This window comes from Macaca fascicularis, chromosome 15 (genome assembly GCF_037993035.2).
Source record: "Macaca fascicularis isolate 582-1 chromosome 15, T2T-MFA8v1.1".
NCBI lineage: Eukaryota > Metazoa > Chordata > Mammalia > Primates > Cercopithecidae > Macaca > Macaca fascicularis.
The window spans coordinates 100876152-100890486 of NC_088389.1; the positions used below are offsets into that span (position 1 = coordinate 100876152).

The 14335-nt window shown below is 37.8% G+C and overlaps 1 protein-coding gene and 1 non-coding gene across 3 annotated transcripts in view; one reads left to right on the forward strand and one right to left on the reverse strand.

Moving 5' to 3' along the window:
• MAMDC2 (MAM domain containing 2) overlaps window positions 1-14335 on the forward strand; it is a 177494-nt gene that overhangs the window by 130470 nt on the left and 32689 nt on the right. The window lies entirely within an intron of this gene.
• Window positions 10857-11047, reverse strand: LOC123569293 (U2 spliceosomal RNA). The gene has a single exon (XR_006692931.1). It is a non-coding gene; the product is annotated as a U2 spliceosomal RNA (small nuclear RNA).

Sequence of the window (14335 nt, forward strand, 5' to 3'; positions counted from 1 at the left end):
AAAGTTTCTAAAATAGCATTCTAGGAATCATTTACTGCATTTTGAAATGTATAAAATTATGTCTTGTGTATAGAATGAAATGCACTTGTGATTCTACACACACAGGATGATTCGATATGTGCATTGAATATCATCCTTTCTGTTTATTACATTGCTGCAACAAGGATCTAACGGGGCTTACAAAGTTATGCACACAAAGAATAGAAGTTAAAAGGTCAAAGTGAGGGACAAAGTAGGGGAAAAATGGTAATCTAAATTGGAGCCAGGGCCGAGGCCTAATATACGAAATGTATTGGTAGACAAAGGAAGAGGCATACAGGTTTGACTCTAAGCTTTCAGTAGCCAAAATTCATCTGTAAAACATGATTCACAGAATGAGCAGTCTACGTGGGTGGGTTGTAGGCAATGATGGGGTGCATTTTCTGTAGAAAACATACAAATCGCAATAAAACAAACTAAGAGTTGATCTGCTTCATATTACCAACATGTATCAGCAATTGTAAACATTGTCAGTGACAAAATATGTCCTGTAGGCCATGTGTGGTGGCTCACTCCTATAATCCCAGCACTTTGGGAGGCCAAGGTGAGAGGATTACTTGAGCTCGGGAGTTCAAGACCAGCCTAGACAACATAGTGAGACTCTATCTCAACAAATTTTTTTTTTTTTTAATTTAGCCAGTTGTGGTGGCGTGAACCTGTGGTCACAGCTACTTGGAAGGCTGAGGCAGGAGGATTGCTTGAGCCCAGGAGTCAGGGCTACAGTGAGCCATGTTCATGCCATTGCACCCAGTTTGGGTGACAGAGCAAGGCCCTGTCTCAAAAAATAACGAATAATAAATAAAGTACCTTCCATAGAATGGATCTTTCTCACTCACACCCCCATTTCATGTGGTATACCAACTGAATAAAAGCACAACACTTGGTCCAGAGAAGCAGAACTACCCCGATACTAAGCTCATAGAGATATTTCCTCATGAATTCTTCTAGAGAAACTATTATGATAGTAAATATGAGGGTAATTTGCATTGTGCTGTTTCTTATGGTCTAACTTGGGGTATTCAATCTTTTGGCTTCTCTGGGCCACACTGGAAGAAGAATTGTCTTGGGCCACACATAAAATACACTAAAACTAATGATAGCTGATGAGCAAAAAAAAAAAAAAAAAAAAAAAAAATTGCAAAAAAATTCTCATGTTTTAAGAAAGTTTACAAATTTGTGTTAGGCCATATTCAAAGCTGTTCTGGGTCACATGTGTGGGCTGCAGTTTGGACAAGCTTGGTCTAACTCAAGATAAGCCTCTAGAATACCACAGAACCACCTCCAGTAAAACCTGTTTGTTTAATTGGCTAAACATGGTAGAATGTAATAATGAACAGCTTTATTTTTTCTATCACTCTTCAAACATAAAGATTCTCTTTTTCCCATGCCTTGGCAAATCCCTTAGCTTCCCAGTCCTGTTGAGATATTAGAACAATTAGATATTCAGGTATGTCAAAAGTCCAGTTGAAATCAAAAATTCCATTTTTCATTCAACTGAATCTTCTCTTTTTCCCTCAGCTTGGGCCTGACTCGTAATTGGGAAGAATAAAGGAAGAAACTGTCTATTCTTTCATTTTCTTTGTTTCATCTCCTCTCCTGCCCCTCATCTTTATGATGTTTTAATCAGGGAAGGTGGAAGAGGGATTAAAAGATAGGAACTTTAGAAATATTTGGTGCTATTTAAAATGATCTCTTAGCTACTGAATGTCCTTTGTTATGACAGATGTCTAAATGCTGGCTCTTTCAGGAGCCTCTGCATCTTACCATTTCTGGCAATGTACTACTGGCTAACCCTCTGAGACCACCCCCTTCCCTTAGTACTTGCACTACAGAATACAACCCACATACATTTTCTGTTCCTGGAAATTTTTCCTTGGGTTCTTCCTAGAACAGTTGTTTCCAGCCACCTTGCTCTAGTAAGTGTCCATTTGGCCTCAATAGCGATGCACTCCTGCCTAACTAAGAAGATAGGCAGCTTGGTCCTACTGCTGACCTTTTTTCTTGCTGCTTCAGCAGATTCTGGGACAATGTTGCTTCAGTAAAGGATGCTGTTGAAGAGATTTAGCATTGGCCCAAAGGCAGACCAGATGCTCACTTTCAGCACTGAGTGAAGGATGATAAGGTGGCTCCTTGTGTGTGAAGCTATCTCTGGAAAGATATCAGGATGTTAAAAATATAACTAGAAAGGCCTATATGTATTAGGACTATTCTAAAAGCTTATAACAGAAAACACAACTCAGACTGACTTAAGTAAAAAGAAAATCCTTTTTTGGACTTTGTTACGGAAAGAGACTACTGTGGGGTTAGCTTCAGGCACAGCTTGATGCAGGGATTAAAACTGTGTCCTCAGGAGCCAGTTTCTCTCTCTCTCTCTTTCTACCTCTTTGAGCTGGTTTTTCTGGGTTTGCTCCAATCTAGACAGGATCTCCTGTCATGGCAACACAGTGGCTGTAGCAACTGCAGTCTCATGGCCTTTCAAAAATGAATCTAGTGGAAAGTGAAAACTCAGACAAAAATACCCAAATTGAATCTCACCGGCTCTGATTGGAAATGTCTTGAGGGCATAGTACTAAAAAGGTCATTTTTGATTCCCCACAAAATTTAGTATTCTGCCTTATACACAATAGGCGCTCAAAAATGCCTATGGAGCGAATGAATGAATGAATGCAAAAACAAATAATGAATCTATAAGCCTTCACTGACACATTTAATAATAACTAACCAATTAATTAGTGAGACCTCAGAAAATGGGATGGTAGAAAGGTATCTTTTTATTGCAAGAGGATTGAAGACAAGAATTAATCAGTTTTAGCTAGAGCCTATTGTGGTCTAGATGTTATGTGTATGTGTATTTTTCTTGAGAGAAGGTTGACAGTTTTTCTTCCTTTTGTCAGGGATAGCAGTAAGAGATCTAAGAAGAGGTACAACCAAAGAGAACTATGTTGTGGTAAACTACTACAGAGAATTCTGTGGTTAACAAAGACTGTGGAGTGCCTTAGACATGGAAGAGAAGACATAGAAAAATAGTGAGCATTGAAGGGAAGGAGTCCCTGAAAAGGGCAAGGAGAGACACCAGGCCAGGTTATAACAAACCCATGAACTTAGGGCATCAGGACAACCTAAGGTTCCCATTCACCTTGAGAAAGTTACTTAAAATCTCTAAGTCTCAGTTCTGTCATCTAGAAAATGAGAATAATCATAACCACTTACCTATTTTCCTAACTTCATAGGGTGGTTGAATTTAAAAACTGAGAGGCTTTGGGATTAGACTGCCTGGTTCAAATCTCAGTTCTACCTTTAACTTTTCTAAGCCTATTTTCTTTATCTTTGTATTAAGAATAATTAATACCTACCTCACAGATTGTGGTGAGGTTTAAATGAAACAAGATATAAAACATACTTACAATAAGACCTGGCATATGACAATTAATTATTGCTCTATTATTCATTTATTCCTTCATTCAGCAAGTATCTATTGAGTGTCTACTACGTGCCAGGTACTGTTTTAGAAACTTGTGAAACACAGATGAACAAAACAGACAAGCATTCACCCTCATGGAACTTCTAGTAGAGGAGACAGACGAGAAATATTAAGCTTAATTATAATTATGCAGTATTTTAAAAGGCAATAATTGCTACAGAAATAAAAATGGCGCAGGTGAGGGAGTTAGGGAATCGAGAAGAGAATGTGGGTAGAGTTAACTAATGTAAATAGAAGAGTCACAACGAAGCCCATTGAGAAGGTAACCTTGTAAAGAGTTGAGGTAGCTCACTAAGAGCATATCTGGAAAGCAATGTTCAGGTAGAGGGACAGCCAGTCCAAAGCCCCATAAGTGAAAGCATGCTCAGTGTGTCCTAAGAACAGCAAGGCGGCTGCTTTAGCTATAGTGTAGTGAGCTAGGGAGAGAGTGCTAGGAAATGTACCAGAGAAATAATGGTAGGCCAGTTCATGGACGATCTTATAATTAATTAGAAGGACTTCGGATTTTTTTTTTTTTTTTTTTTTTTTTTTTTTTTTGAGATACAGTCTTACTGTGTCGCTCAGGTTGGAGTGCAGTGGTGTGATCTCAGCTCACTGCAACTTCCACCTCCCGGGTTCAAGCAATTCTCCCTGCCTCAGCCTCCCGAGTAGCTGGGATTGCATGTGTCTGCCACCATGCCCGCTAATTTCTGTATTTTTTAGTAGAGACAGGGTTTCGCCATGTTGGTCAGACTGGTCTTGAACTCCTGACCTTAGGTGATCCATCCACCTTGGCCTCCCAAAGTGCTGGGATTGCAGGCATGAGCCACCGTGCCCAGCCAGGACTTTGGATTTTACTTTACCTCAAATGGAAAGTCATTGGAGAGTGTTCAACTTAGGAGAGAAGTGATCTGATTTAGTTTTATAAGGATTGCTCAGCTACTATGTTGAGGAAAGACTGGGGGTGGAAACGAAGCAAGGGTGAAATCAGAGAGCCCTGTTAGAGGCTACTGCACATAACCCAGGTGAAATATGATGGTAAATTTGACTATGATAGTGGATTTGACTATGATGGCACATTTGACTAACAACCATGGATTGAATTTTCTTTTTTGTTGTTTGTCTGCCAGGTTTTGGTGTCAGAATGATGCTGGCCTCATAAAATGAGTTAGGGAGGAGTCTCTTTCTATTGTTTGGAATAGTTTCAGAAGGAACGGGAACAGCTCCTCTTTGTACCTCTAGTAGAAATCAGCTGTGAATCCATCTGGTCCTGGGCTTTTTTTGGTTGGTAGGCTATTAATTACTGCCTCAATTTTAGAACTTGTTATTGGTCTACTCAGGGATTCTACTTCTTCCTGATTTAGTCTTGGGAGGGTGTATGTGTCCAGGAATTTATCCATTTCTTCTAGATTTTCTAGTTTATTTGTGTAGAGGTGTTTATAGTGTATTCTCTGATGGTAGTTTGTATTTCTGTAGGATCAGTTGTGATATCCCCTTTATCATTTTTTATTGCATCTATTTGATTCTTCTCTCTTTTCTTCTTTATTCGTCTGGCTAGTGGCCTATCTATTTTGTTGATATTTTTTAAAAACCAGCTCCTGGATTCATTGATTTCTTGAAGGGTCTTTCATGTCTCTATCTCCTTCAGTTCTGCTGTGATCTTAGTTATTTCCTGTCTTCTAGCTTTTGAATTTGTTTCCTCTTGCTTCTCTAGTTCTTTTAATTGTGATGTTAGGGTGTAGATTTTAGATCTTTCCCGCTTTCTCCTGTGGGCATTTAGTGCTATAAATTTCCCTCTAACACTGCTTTGGTTGTGTCCCAGAGATTCTGGTACACTGTCTTTGTTCTCATTGGTTTCAAACAACATCTTTATTTCTGCCTTCATTTTGTTATTTTCCCAGTAGTCATTCAGGAGCAGGTTGTTCAGTTTCCATGTAGTTGGGCAGTTTTGAGTGGGTTTCCCAATCCTGAGTCCTAATTTGATTGCCCTGTGGTCTGAGAAACTGTTATGATTTCCATTCTTTTGCATTTACTGAGGAGTGTTTTACTTCCAATTATGTGGTCAATTTTAGAATAAGTGTGATGTGTTGCTGAGAAGAATGTATATTCTGTTGATTTTGGGTGGAGAGTTCTGTAGGTATCTATTAGGTCCACTTGGTCCAGAGCTGAGTTCAAGTCCTGGATATCCCTGTTAATTTTCTGTCTCATTGATCTGTCTAATATTGACAATGGGGTGTTAAAGTCTTCCACTATTATTGTGTGTGAGTCTAAGTCTCTTTGTACATCTCTAAGAACTTGCTTTATGAATCTGGGTACTCCTGTATTGAGTACATATATATTTAGGATAGTTAGCTCTTGTTGAATTGATCCCTTTACCATTATGTAATGCCCTTCTGCCCTTCTTTGTCTGTTTTGATCATTGTTGGTTTAAATTCTGCTTTATCAGAGACTAGGATTGCAAACCTTTGCTTTTTTTTTTCTTTGCATTTGCTTGGTAAATATTCCTCCATCCTTTTATTTTGAGCCTATGTGTGTCTTTGCATGTGAGATGGGTCTCCTGAATACAGCACACTGATGAGTCTTGACTCTATCCAATTTGCCAGTCTGTGTCTTTTAATTGGGGCATTTAGCCCATTTACATTTAAGATTAATATTGTTATGTGTGAATTTGATTCTGTCATTATGATGGTAGCTGGTTATTTTGCCCATTAGTTGATGTAGTTTCTTCATAATGTCAATGGTCTTTATAATTTGGTATGTATTTGCAGTGGCTGGTACTGGTTTTTCCTTTCCATATTTAGTGCTTCCTTCAGGATCTCTTTTAGGGTAGGCCTGGTGGTAACAAAATCCCTCAGCATTTGCTTGTCTGTAAAGGATTTTATTTCTCCTTCACTTATGAAGGTTGGTTTGGCTGGATATGAAATTCTTGACTGCAAATTCTTTTCTTTAAGAATGTTGAATACTGGCCCCCACTCTCTTCTGGCTTGTAGGGTTTCTGCCGAGAGATCCACTGTTAGTCTGATAGGCTTCCCTTTCTAAGAAATCTGACCTTTCTCTGTGGCTGCCCTTAACAATTTTTCTTTCATTTCAACCTTGAAGAATCTGATGATTATGTGTCTTCATGTTGCTCTGCTCGTGGAGTATCTTAGTGGTGTTTTCTGTATTTCCTGAATTTGAATGTTGGCCTGTCTTGCTAGGTTGGGGAAGTTCTCCGGGATAATATCATGAAGTGTGTTTTCCAACTTGGTTCCATTCTTCCCCTCACTTTCAGGTACACCAATCAGTCATACGTTTGGTCTTTTCACATAGTCCCATACTTCTTGGAGACTTTGTTCATTCCTTTTTTTAATTTTTTTTTCTGTAATCTTGTCTTCACGCCATATTTCAGTAAGTTGATCTTCAATTTCTGATATTCTTTCTTCTGCTTGATTTGGCTATTGATCCTTGTATATGCTTCACAAAGTTCTTGTGCTGTGTTTTTCAGCTCCATCAGGTCTTTTATGTTCTTCTTTAAACTGGTTATTGTAGTTAGCAGTTTCTGTAACCTTTTATCAAGGTTCTCAGCTTCCTTGCATTGGGTTAGAACATGCTCCTTTACCTCAGAGGAGTTTGTTATTACCTACCTTCTGAAGCCTACTTCTGCCAATTTGTCAAACTCATTCTCCATCCAGTTTTGTGCCCTTGCTGGAGAAGAGTTGTGATGATTTAGAGAAGCAGCAGCATTGTGATTTTTTGAATTTTCAGCATTTTTGTGCTGGTTTTTCTTCATCTTCATGGGTTTCTCTACCTTTGATCTTTGAGGCTGATGACCTTTGGATGGGGTTTTTGCGTAGGGGTCCTTTGTGTTGATGTTGATATTATTGTTTTCTGTCTGTTAGTTTTTCTTCTAACAGTCAGGCCCCTCTTCTGCAGGTCTGCTGCAGTTTGCTGGAGGTCCACTCCAGACCCTGTTTGCCTGGGTATCACCACTGGAGGCAGCAGAACAGCAAAGATTGCTGCCTGCTCCTTTCTCTAGAAGCTTTGTCCCGGAGGGGCACCTGCCAGATGCCAGCCAGAGCTCTCCTATAAGAGGTGTCTGTTGGCCCCTGCTGAGAGGTCTCTCCCAGTTAGGAGGCATGAGAGTCAGGGACCCACTTGAGAAAGTAGTCTGTCCCTTAGCAGAGCTTGAGCACTGTGCTGGGAGAATCCTCCCTGTCAGGATACACTGCTTTCTTCAGAGCTGGCAGGGAGGGATATTTAAGTCTGCTGAAGTTGCACCCACAGCCACCCCTTCCCCCAGGGGCTCTGTCCCAGGGAGATGGGAGTTTTATCTATAAGCTGCTACCTTTCTTTCAGAGATCCTGCCCAACGAGGAGTAATTTAGAGAGGCAGTCTGGCCAGAGCTGCTTTGCCACACTGTGGTGAGTTCTGCCCAGTCTGAACTTCCTGGTTTCCTTAGCACTGTCAGGGAAAAACTGCCTACACAAGCCTCAGTAATGGTGGATGCCCCCTCACATCAAACTCCATCATCCCAGGTAAACTTCAGACTACTGTGCTGACATTGAGAATTTCAAGCCAGTGTTTCTTAGCTTGCTGGGTTCTGTGGGAGTGGGACCCACTGAGTGAGACCACTTGGCTCCCTGGTTTCAGTCCCCTTTCTAGGAAAGTGAACGGTTCTGTCCTGCTGGGGTTCTGGGTACCACTCAGTTGGAAATGCAAAAATCACCCGCCTTCTGCATTAGTCTTGCTGGAAGCTGCAGACTAGAGCTGTTCCTATTTGGCCATCTTGCCAGATCTCAATATACGCTTTTCATTGTTGTTGAGTTCTTACTGTTTGTATTCCTTTACTAGTTGTGTTTCTTTTTTCTTTAGCCCACAACTAACATTATGATAGTTGTATTATTTTCATAACTACCCTAGTATTTGCTTTATATTTTATTTACATTTTTTTAAATCCTAAAAAGTATTCTATATTTAGTCACATATTTCCCCATTCATCTTCATTCCTTTCTACATTTCTATGTTTATCTCTTGAATTATTTTCTTTGGTGGGAAGTGTTTTTCTTTTTCTAGAAGAATTTTCTTCTGTATCTAGCTTTTTATTTTTGTTTTGTTTCATTTTGTTTTTGGTGCATGTCTGCTGCTGATTTCTTTCAGTTTTTGTTTGGGAATGTCTTTTTCCTTTACATTTGAAGGATAGTTTTTCTGAGAATAGAATTCTAGGTGAACAATTATTTTCTTATCAGCCATTTATGTAAAGATATAATTCAACTGAATTCTGGTTTCCATCATATCTATTGAGAAGTCAGATGTCAGTCCTAAAATTTTTTTTTTTTTGAAAGTGTACTATTTTCCTCTGGGTGCTTTTAATATTTACTCCTCATGTTTGATTTTCAGCATTTTAGTATGATATGTATTTGTCCATTTTGCATTGTTATAAAGGAATATCTGAGATGGGGTAATTTATAAAGAAAAGTGTTTTATTTGGCTCATGGTTCTGCAGGCTCTAACCGCATGGCACCAACATGAGCTCATCTTCTGGTGAAGTCTCAGGAAGATTTTACTCATAGCAGAAGGCAAAGGCAGAGCAGGCATGTCAACATGGTGAGACAGAATAAGAGGGAGGTGGGAAGTGAGGTGCTAGGCTCTTTAAACAACCAGTTCTTACATGAACTAATAGAGCAAAAACTTACTAATCATGAAGGGGATGGCACCAAGTCATTCATGAGGGATCAACTCCCATGACCCAAACAGCTCCCACTAGTCACACCTCCAACACTGGGGATCACATTTCAACATGAGATTTCAGAGGACAAATATCCCAACCATATCAACATGCATGTGTGTAGTCTTCTTTGTAGTTATTCTGCTTGGGTTTCCTTAAATTTCTTTAATCTTTGAGCCGAGATCTTTCACTAGTTTTCAAAATTTCTTGATCTTTTTCTTGTCAAATATTGCCCCGGCCTAATTCTCTCTCCTATCTTTCTGAGACTCCAATTATAGATACATTAAAAGTTCTTACTATGTATTATATATACTTCATGCTCTCTTACAAATATTTTCTTTCTTTTTGTTCTCAGTTCTTTAGTTTGGCTATTTTCTATTGGCCAGTTTAAAAATTTTTTTGACTCTTTCTCAGCAATGTTCAGTATGTTATTAAACCCATTAATTGATTTTTAATTTCTGTAATTCTATTTTTCAATTCTAGAATTTCCATTTGTTCATTTTTAAATAGTAGATTTATTGAGATGGAATTTGCATTCCAAATAATTCATTTTTTAAAGTATATAATTCAATGGTTTTATATATACTCATGAAGCTGTGTGATGCCCCTATCTAATTCTAGATAGATGCCACTATCTAATTCTAGAACATATTTTTATCACCTCAAAAGAAACTCCATATCCATTAGCAGTCACTCCCATTCCCTTTCCCCATCTCTTCCCTCTTTACCCCATCCCCAGACAACTACTAATCTACTTTCTATCTATATAGATTTGCCCATCTAGACCTTTCATATAAATCAGATCATACAATATGCGGTCTTCTGTATCTGGCTTCTTTCACTAAGACAAGGTTTTCAAGGTTTATACATTTATCGATTGATGAACATTTGGATTGCTTTCATTTTTTAGCTATTATAATAATGATGCTATTTTATTTGTGAACAAGTTTTTCTGTGGACATATGTTTTCATTTTCTTTAAGGTATAAACCAGGGAGTGGAATTGTTGGATCGTATGGTAACTCTATACTTAACTATTTAATAATTGCCAGACTTTTTCAAAGTGGCTGCACCATTTTACATTCCAACTAGCAGTGTATTAGGGTTTCAGTTTCTCCATATCCTTGTCAACATTTCTAACTTTCTCTTTTTTATTATAGTCATCCCAAGTGGGAGATGGCAACTCATGTCCATTTTGTCTGATATTATTATATCCAGTTCTCTTTTGGGAACTGCATGAATGGTATATCATTTTCCAATCTTTCAGTTTCAACTTATTTGTATATTTGAATCTAAAGTGTGTCTCTTGGAGACAACATATCGTTGGATCATTTTTTCAATTCATTCTACCAATCTCTACCACTTGATCAGAGTGTTAAATCCATTTACAATTAACATAATTATTAATAAAGTAGAATTTGTGTTTGCATTTCGGCATTTGTTTTCTGTATGTGCTACATCTTCTTTTTGTTCCTTTATTCTTCTATTACTGTTTTTTATGTTAAATAGATATTTTCTAATATACCATTTTAATTCTCTTGTTCTATTTTACTATATATTTCTAAGTTATTTTCTTAGTGGTTGCCCTAGGGATTTCAATTAACACCTTTAAAAAATATTTTTACAAGTAATTTTTAAAAATGTTATCTCCCAAAGGGGGTGCACCATTTCTGGAGGTACTAAAATATCAGGTCAATGCCTGGAGTGGACAGAGTAAGCTCCTATCCCATCTCCCTGCTCCAAAAACCCATTTAATATAGTATCCTCAGATAGAGGACATATCAGATATTAAGCTTATAAGAACAGATACTACACTTGATCTTAGCCAAAACACTGAGAGGTGATCAAAACAATTGTTGTTGTTGTTTTTTAAATTTAAGAAAGTGGGGTCTCACATGTTGTCCAGGCTAGTCTCAAACTCCTGGGCTCAAGCCATTTTCTCACCTTGCCCTCCCAAAGTGCTGGGATTCAGGCATGAGCCACCACTTCTGGCCCTCAATTAACAACTTAAGATAATCTAGTTCATATTAATATTAATTTCACAGCACACAAAAACTATGCTTCATTTCCTCCTTCTATTATTCTATCACGAATATGGCACCTTTTTGTGTTATAAGCCCATTGACACAGTTTTGTAATTATTGCTTTATGCAGTTGGTTGTCTTTTAAATCAGATAGAAGATAAATAAAAATATACTTATTCTGTTCTTTATATTTACCCACACAGTTATCTTTACTGGTACTTTTTATTTCTTCATACAAATTTGAGTTACTATCTAGTACCCTTTGCTTTTAGCCTGAAGGACTTCCTTTAGTAGCTGGTGATGAATTTAGTTTTATTTATTTGAGAGTGTCATAAGTTCCCCTTTGCTTCTGAAAGGTAGATTTCCTGCATATAGAATTCTTAGTTTTCTTTCAGCACTTTTATATATGTCATCTCACTATCTTCTGGCCTTTATAGTTTCTGATGAGGAGTTAGCTGTTAATATTATTGAGGTTCTCTTGTATATAATGAGTCACTTTTGCTTTCAAGATTCTCACCTTAAAGTCAGCTGATTAGCAAAGAAAAAATTTTATTAATTAAAAAGATTCGCTCATTGTCTTTGGCTTGTAATAGTTAGATGTAATTTTTCTAGGAGTGACTCCTTGAATGTTCCTAGTTGAAGTTCTTTGACTTTCTTGAATGTACAGATTTATATTTTTTAAAATCAGGTTTGAAAAGGTTTTGGCTATTAATTTTTCAGATGTTCTTTCTTCCCCTTTCTCTTTCTTCCCTTCTGGGACTTCCACTATGCATATGTTGGTACACTTGATGGTGTCCCACAGGTCTCTGAGTCTCTGTTCATTTTTTCTTTTATCTTTTTTTCTTTATGTTCTTCAGATTGGATAATCTAATTGACCTGCCTTCAAGTTTAGTGATTCTTTCTTCTGCCAGTTCCAATTTGCTGTTGAGCCCCTCTCATGAATATTTTATTTCATTATACTTTTCAAATCCATAATTCCTACTTGGTTCTTATTTATAATTTGTAGTATTTTTAGTGATACTCTCTATGCATTGAGACATCATTCTCATACTTTATTTAGAAATGGCTTTCATTAATTCTTTAAACATATTTGTAATAATTGACTTAAAGTCTTCGCATAGTAAGTCCAATGTCTTGACTTCCTCAGGGATAACTTCTATTGACTGCTTTTTATCCTGTGTATGGGCAATAGTTTCCTATATCTTTGTGTGTCTCATACTTTTTGTTGAAAACTGGACATTTTGAATAATACAGTTTTACAGATTCTTCTTCTCCCCAGTTTCTTTTTTGGTAGTGCTGTTTGTTGTTTTTGTTGTCATTGTTGCTGTACGATTGCTTAGTGACTTTCCTGGACTAATTCCGTAGAGTCTATATTCTTTGTTGTATATGGCTCTGCTCTGCTAGATTAACAGTCAACTAATTATTGAACAGAGATTTTCCTTAAATGCCTTAAACCAACAGATCCCCCAGAATACAGCAGGTTCTGTGTTTGTGTTGGGGCATGTCTTTGTTGCTCTAGTGGGAAGTTTACAACTTTGCCTCAGCCTCCATTTCTTGCTCATGAAGAGCCTAATTGTCAGCCAGAGGTGACAGATTAGGACTTCCTCAGTTTTTTTTTTTTTTTTCTGGGACTGTGTACAGCTCTTTATATTTGCATGGCCTTTCAGATTTCCAGAAATATGTTAATATGCTAGAACTTTGTAAAGCTCCCTACAGATATCCCATTTCCCCAAATTTTTTCTTTTCTTTTTGGTCAGCCTTTTGTTAGCTTCAACTGTTAATGCCACCTCAGGCAGCTGCAATGTTAAACAATTGTTTAACTGATTGTTTTTGATAAATGCCATGCGGATACAGTTGTTCACACAGAGTATGATTTACTTCAATCAGGTTAAATAAAGGCAAGCCCTGAGAATGAAGTTTTTCAGAAGCTGCTAAACAGGTTAAATAAAGCCAATTCTCTAGAGATGGGGCTTTTAGGGAGCTCCAAATCTGTTCTGTATCTTCCAGTGGCTGCTAAGTTACTGCTATTTAAAACACATAGTTATAAAGCTCTTGGCTTTCACATCTTTTGTAGAGTAGAAGAGATGGAGATGGAATTACGGCAAGAAAAAAGGTCACTGTTCTTAGCAAAATTCAGTCATTTTTCTTGGGAAAAGTACTCTTGGATTGTCAAAAGCCTTTAGTTAATTTCCAGAATTCTGAAAAAGTTGATTGTGACAGTTTTTTTGCAAGTGTTCTCACTGCTTTTATGGAAGAACAGATTTTCACAGGTCCTTACTCCGCCATTTTGAAGGCTCCATATTCCTCCTCCTGATTTTTTTTTGCTTTTGAATAGATTTGAGTTCGTTGGTGAAATTCTCTGTCTTATCTATTTTCTTAAACACATAAATGCTCATATTATTGAATTATTAATCATAATTACAGTACTTGTGTGATAACTCCATATGTGGGCCACTTGTGGTTCTGCTTCTATCATCTGTTACCCCCACCCCCATCCCCTCTGGTCCTGTTTCTTGATAATGTCTGGTGGATTTGATTGAATGGACTTGTCAATGAAAAATTATAGAATCCTGGGGTGATAGTATTTCCCTCTAGAGAGAATTCAACCTATTCTCCAGTAGACAACTAGAATAGAGCAAGTCACCTCAGTCCAATCAGAACTAAGCTAACTTGAGGTAGTGTTATAGTTCTATTATGCTGGCCTACTTCTGCTTCTACCCTAAACCTAGGATATACCCTCCAAAAATATACTCTCGGATTTAACTAGGAACTCTCTTCCTTAGTATGTACTAAACTTCAGTTTGTGTCTCTTCAGCTGATAAGATTCCTGAAAATCCCACTTTGTTTTGCATTTGGCTTCTTGTCCTCTTGCTCTCCGCAATTCAGGAATTTCACAAATGCCTTAGAAGATTAACAAGTGATGGGATCACTTTTTCATACCTCCCTTTTCTCAGAAAACTTGTCCCTGAATGTCTTGTCTGCTTTGGTAGCCCTGAAATTCAGTTACTGCCCTCCCAACCCAGTGAGATCTGTTGGTTTCTCTTGCCACTTGGCCGTTGTTCTCTGAATGGCATCTAAACTGAACAGGCAGGTCCCCCAAGTGGAAAGC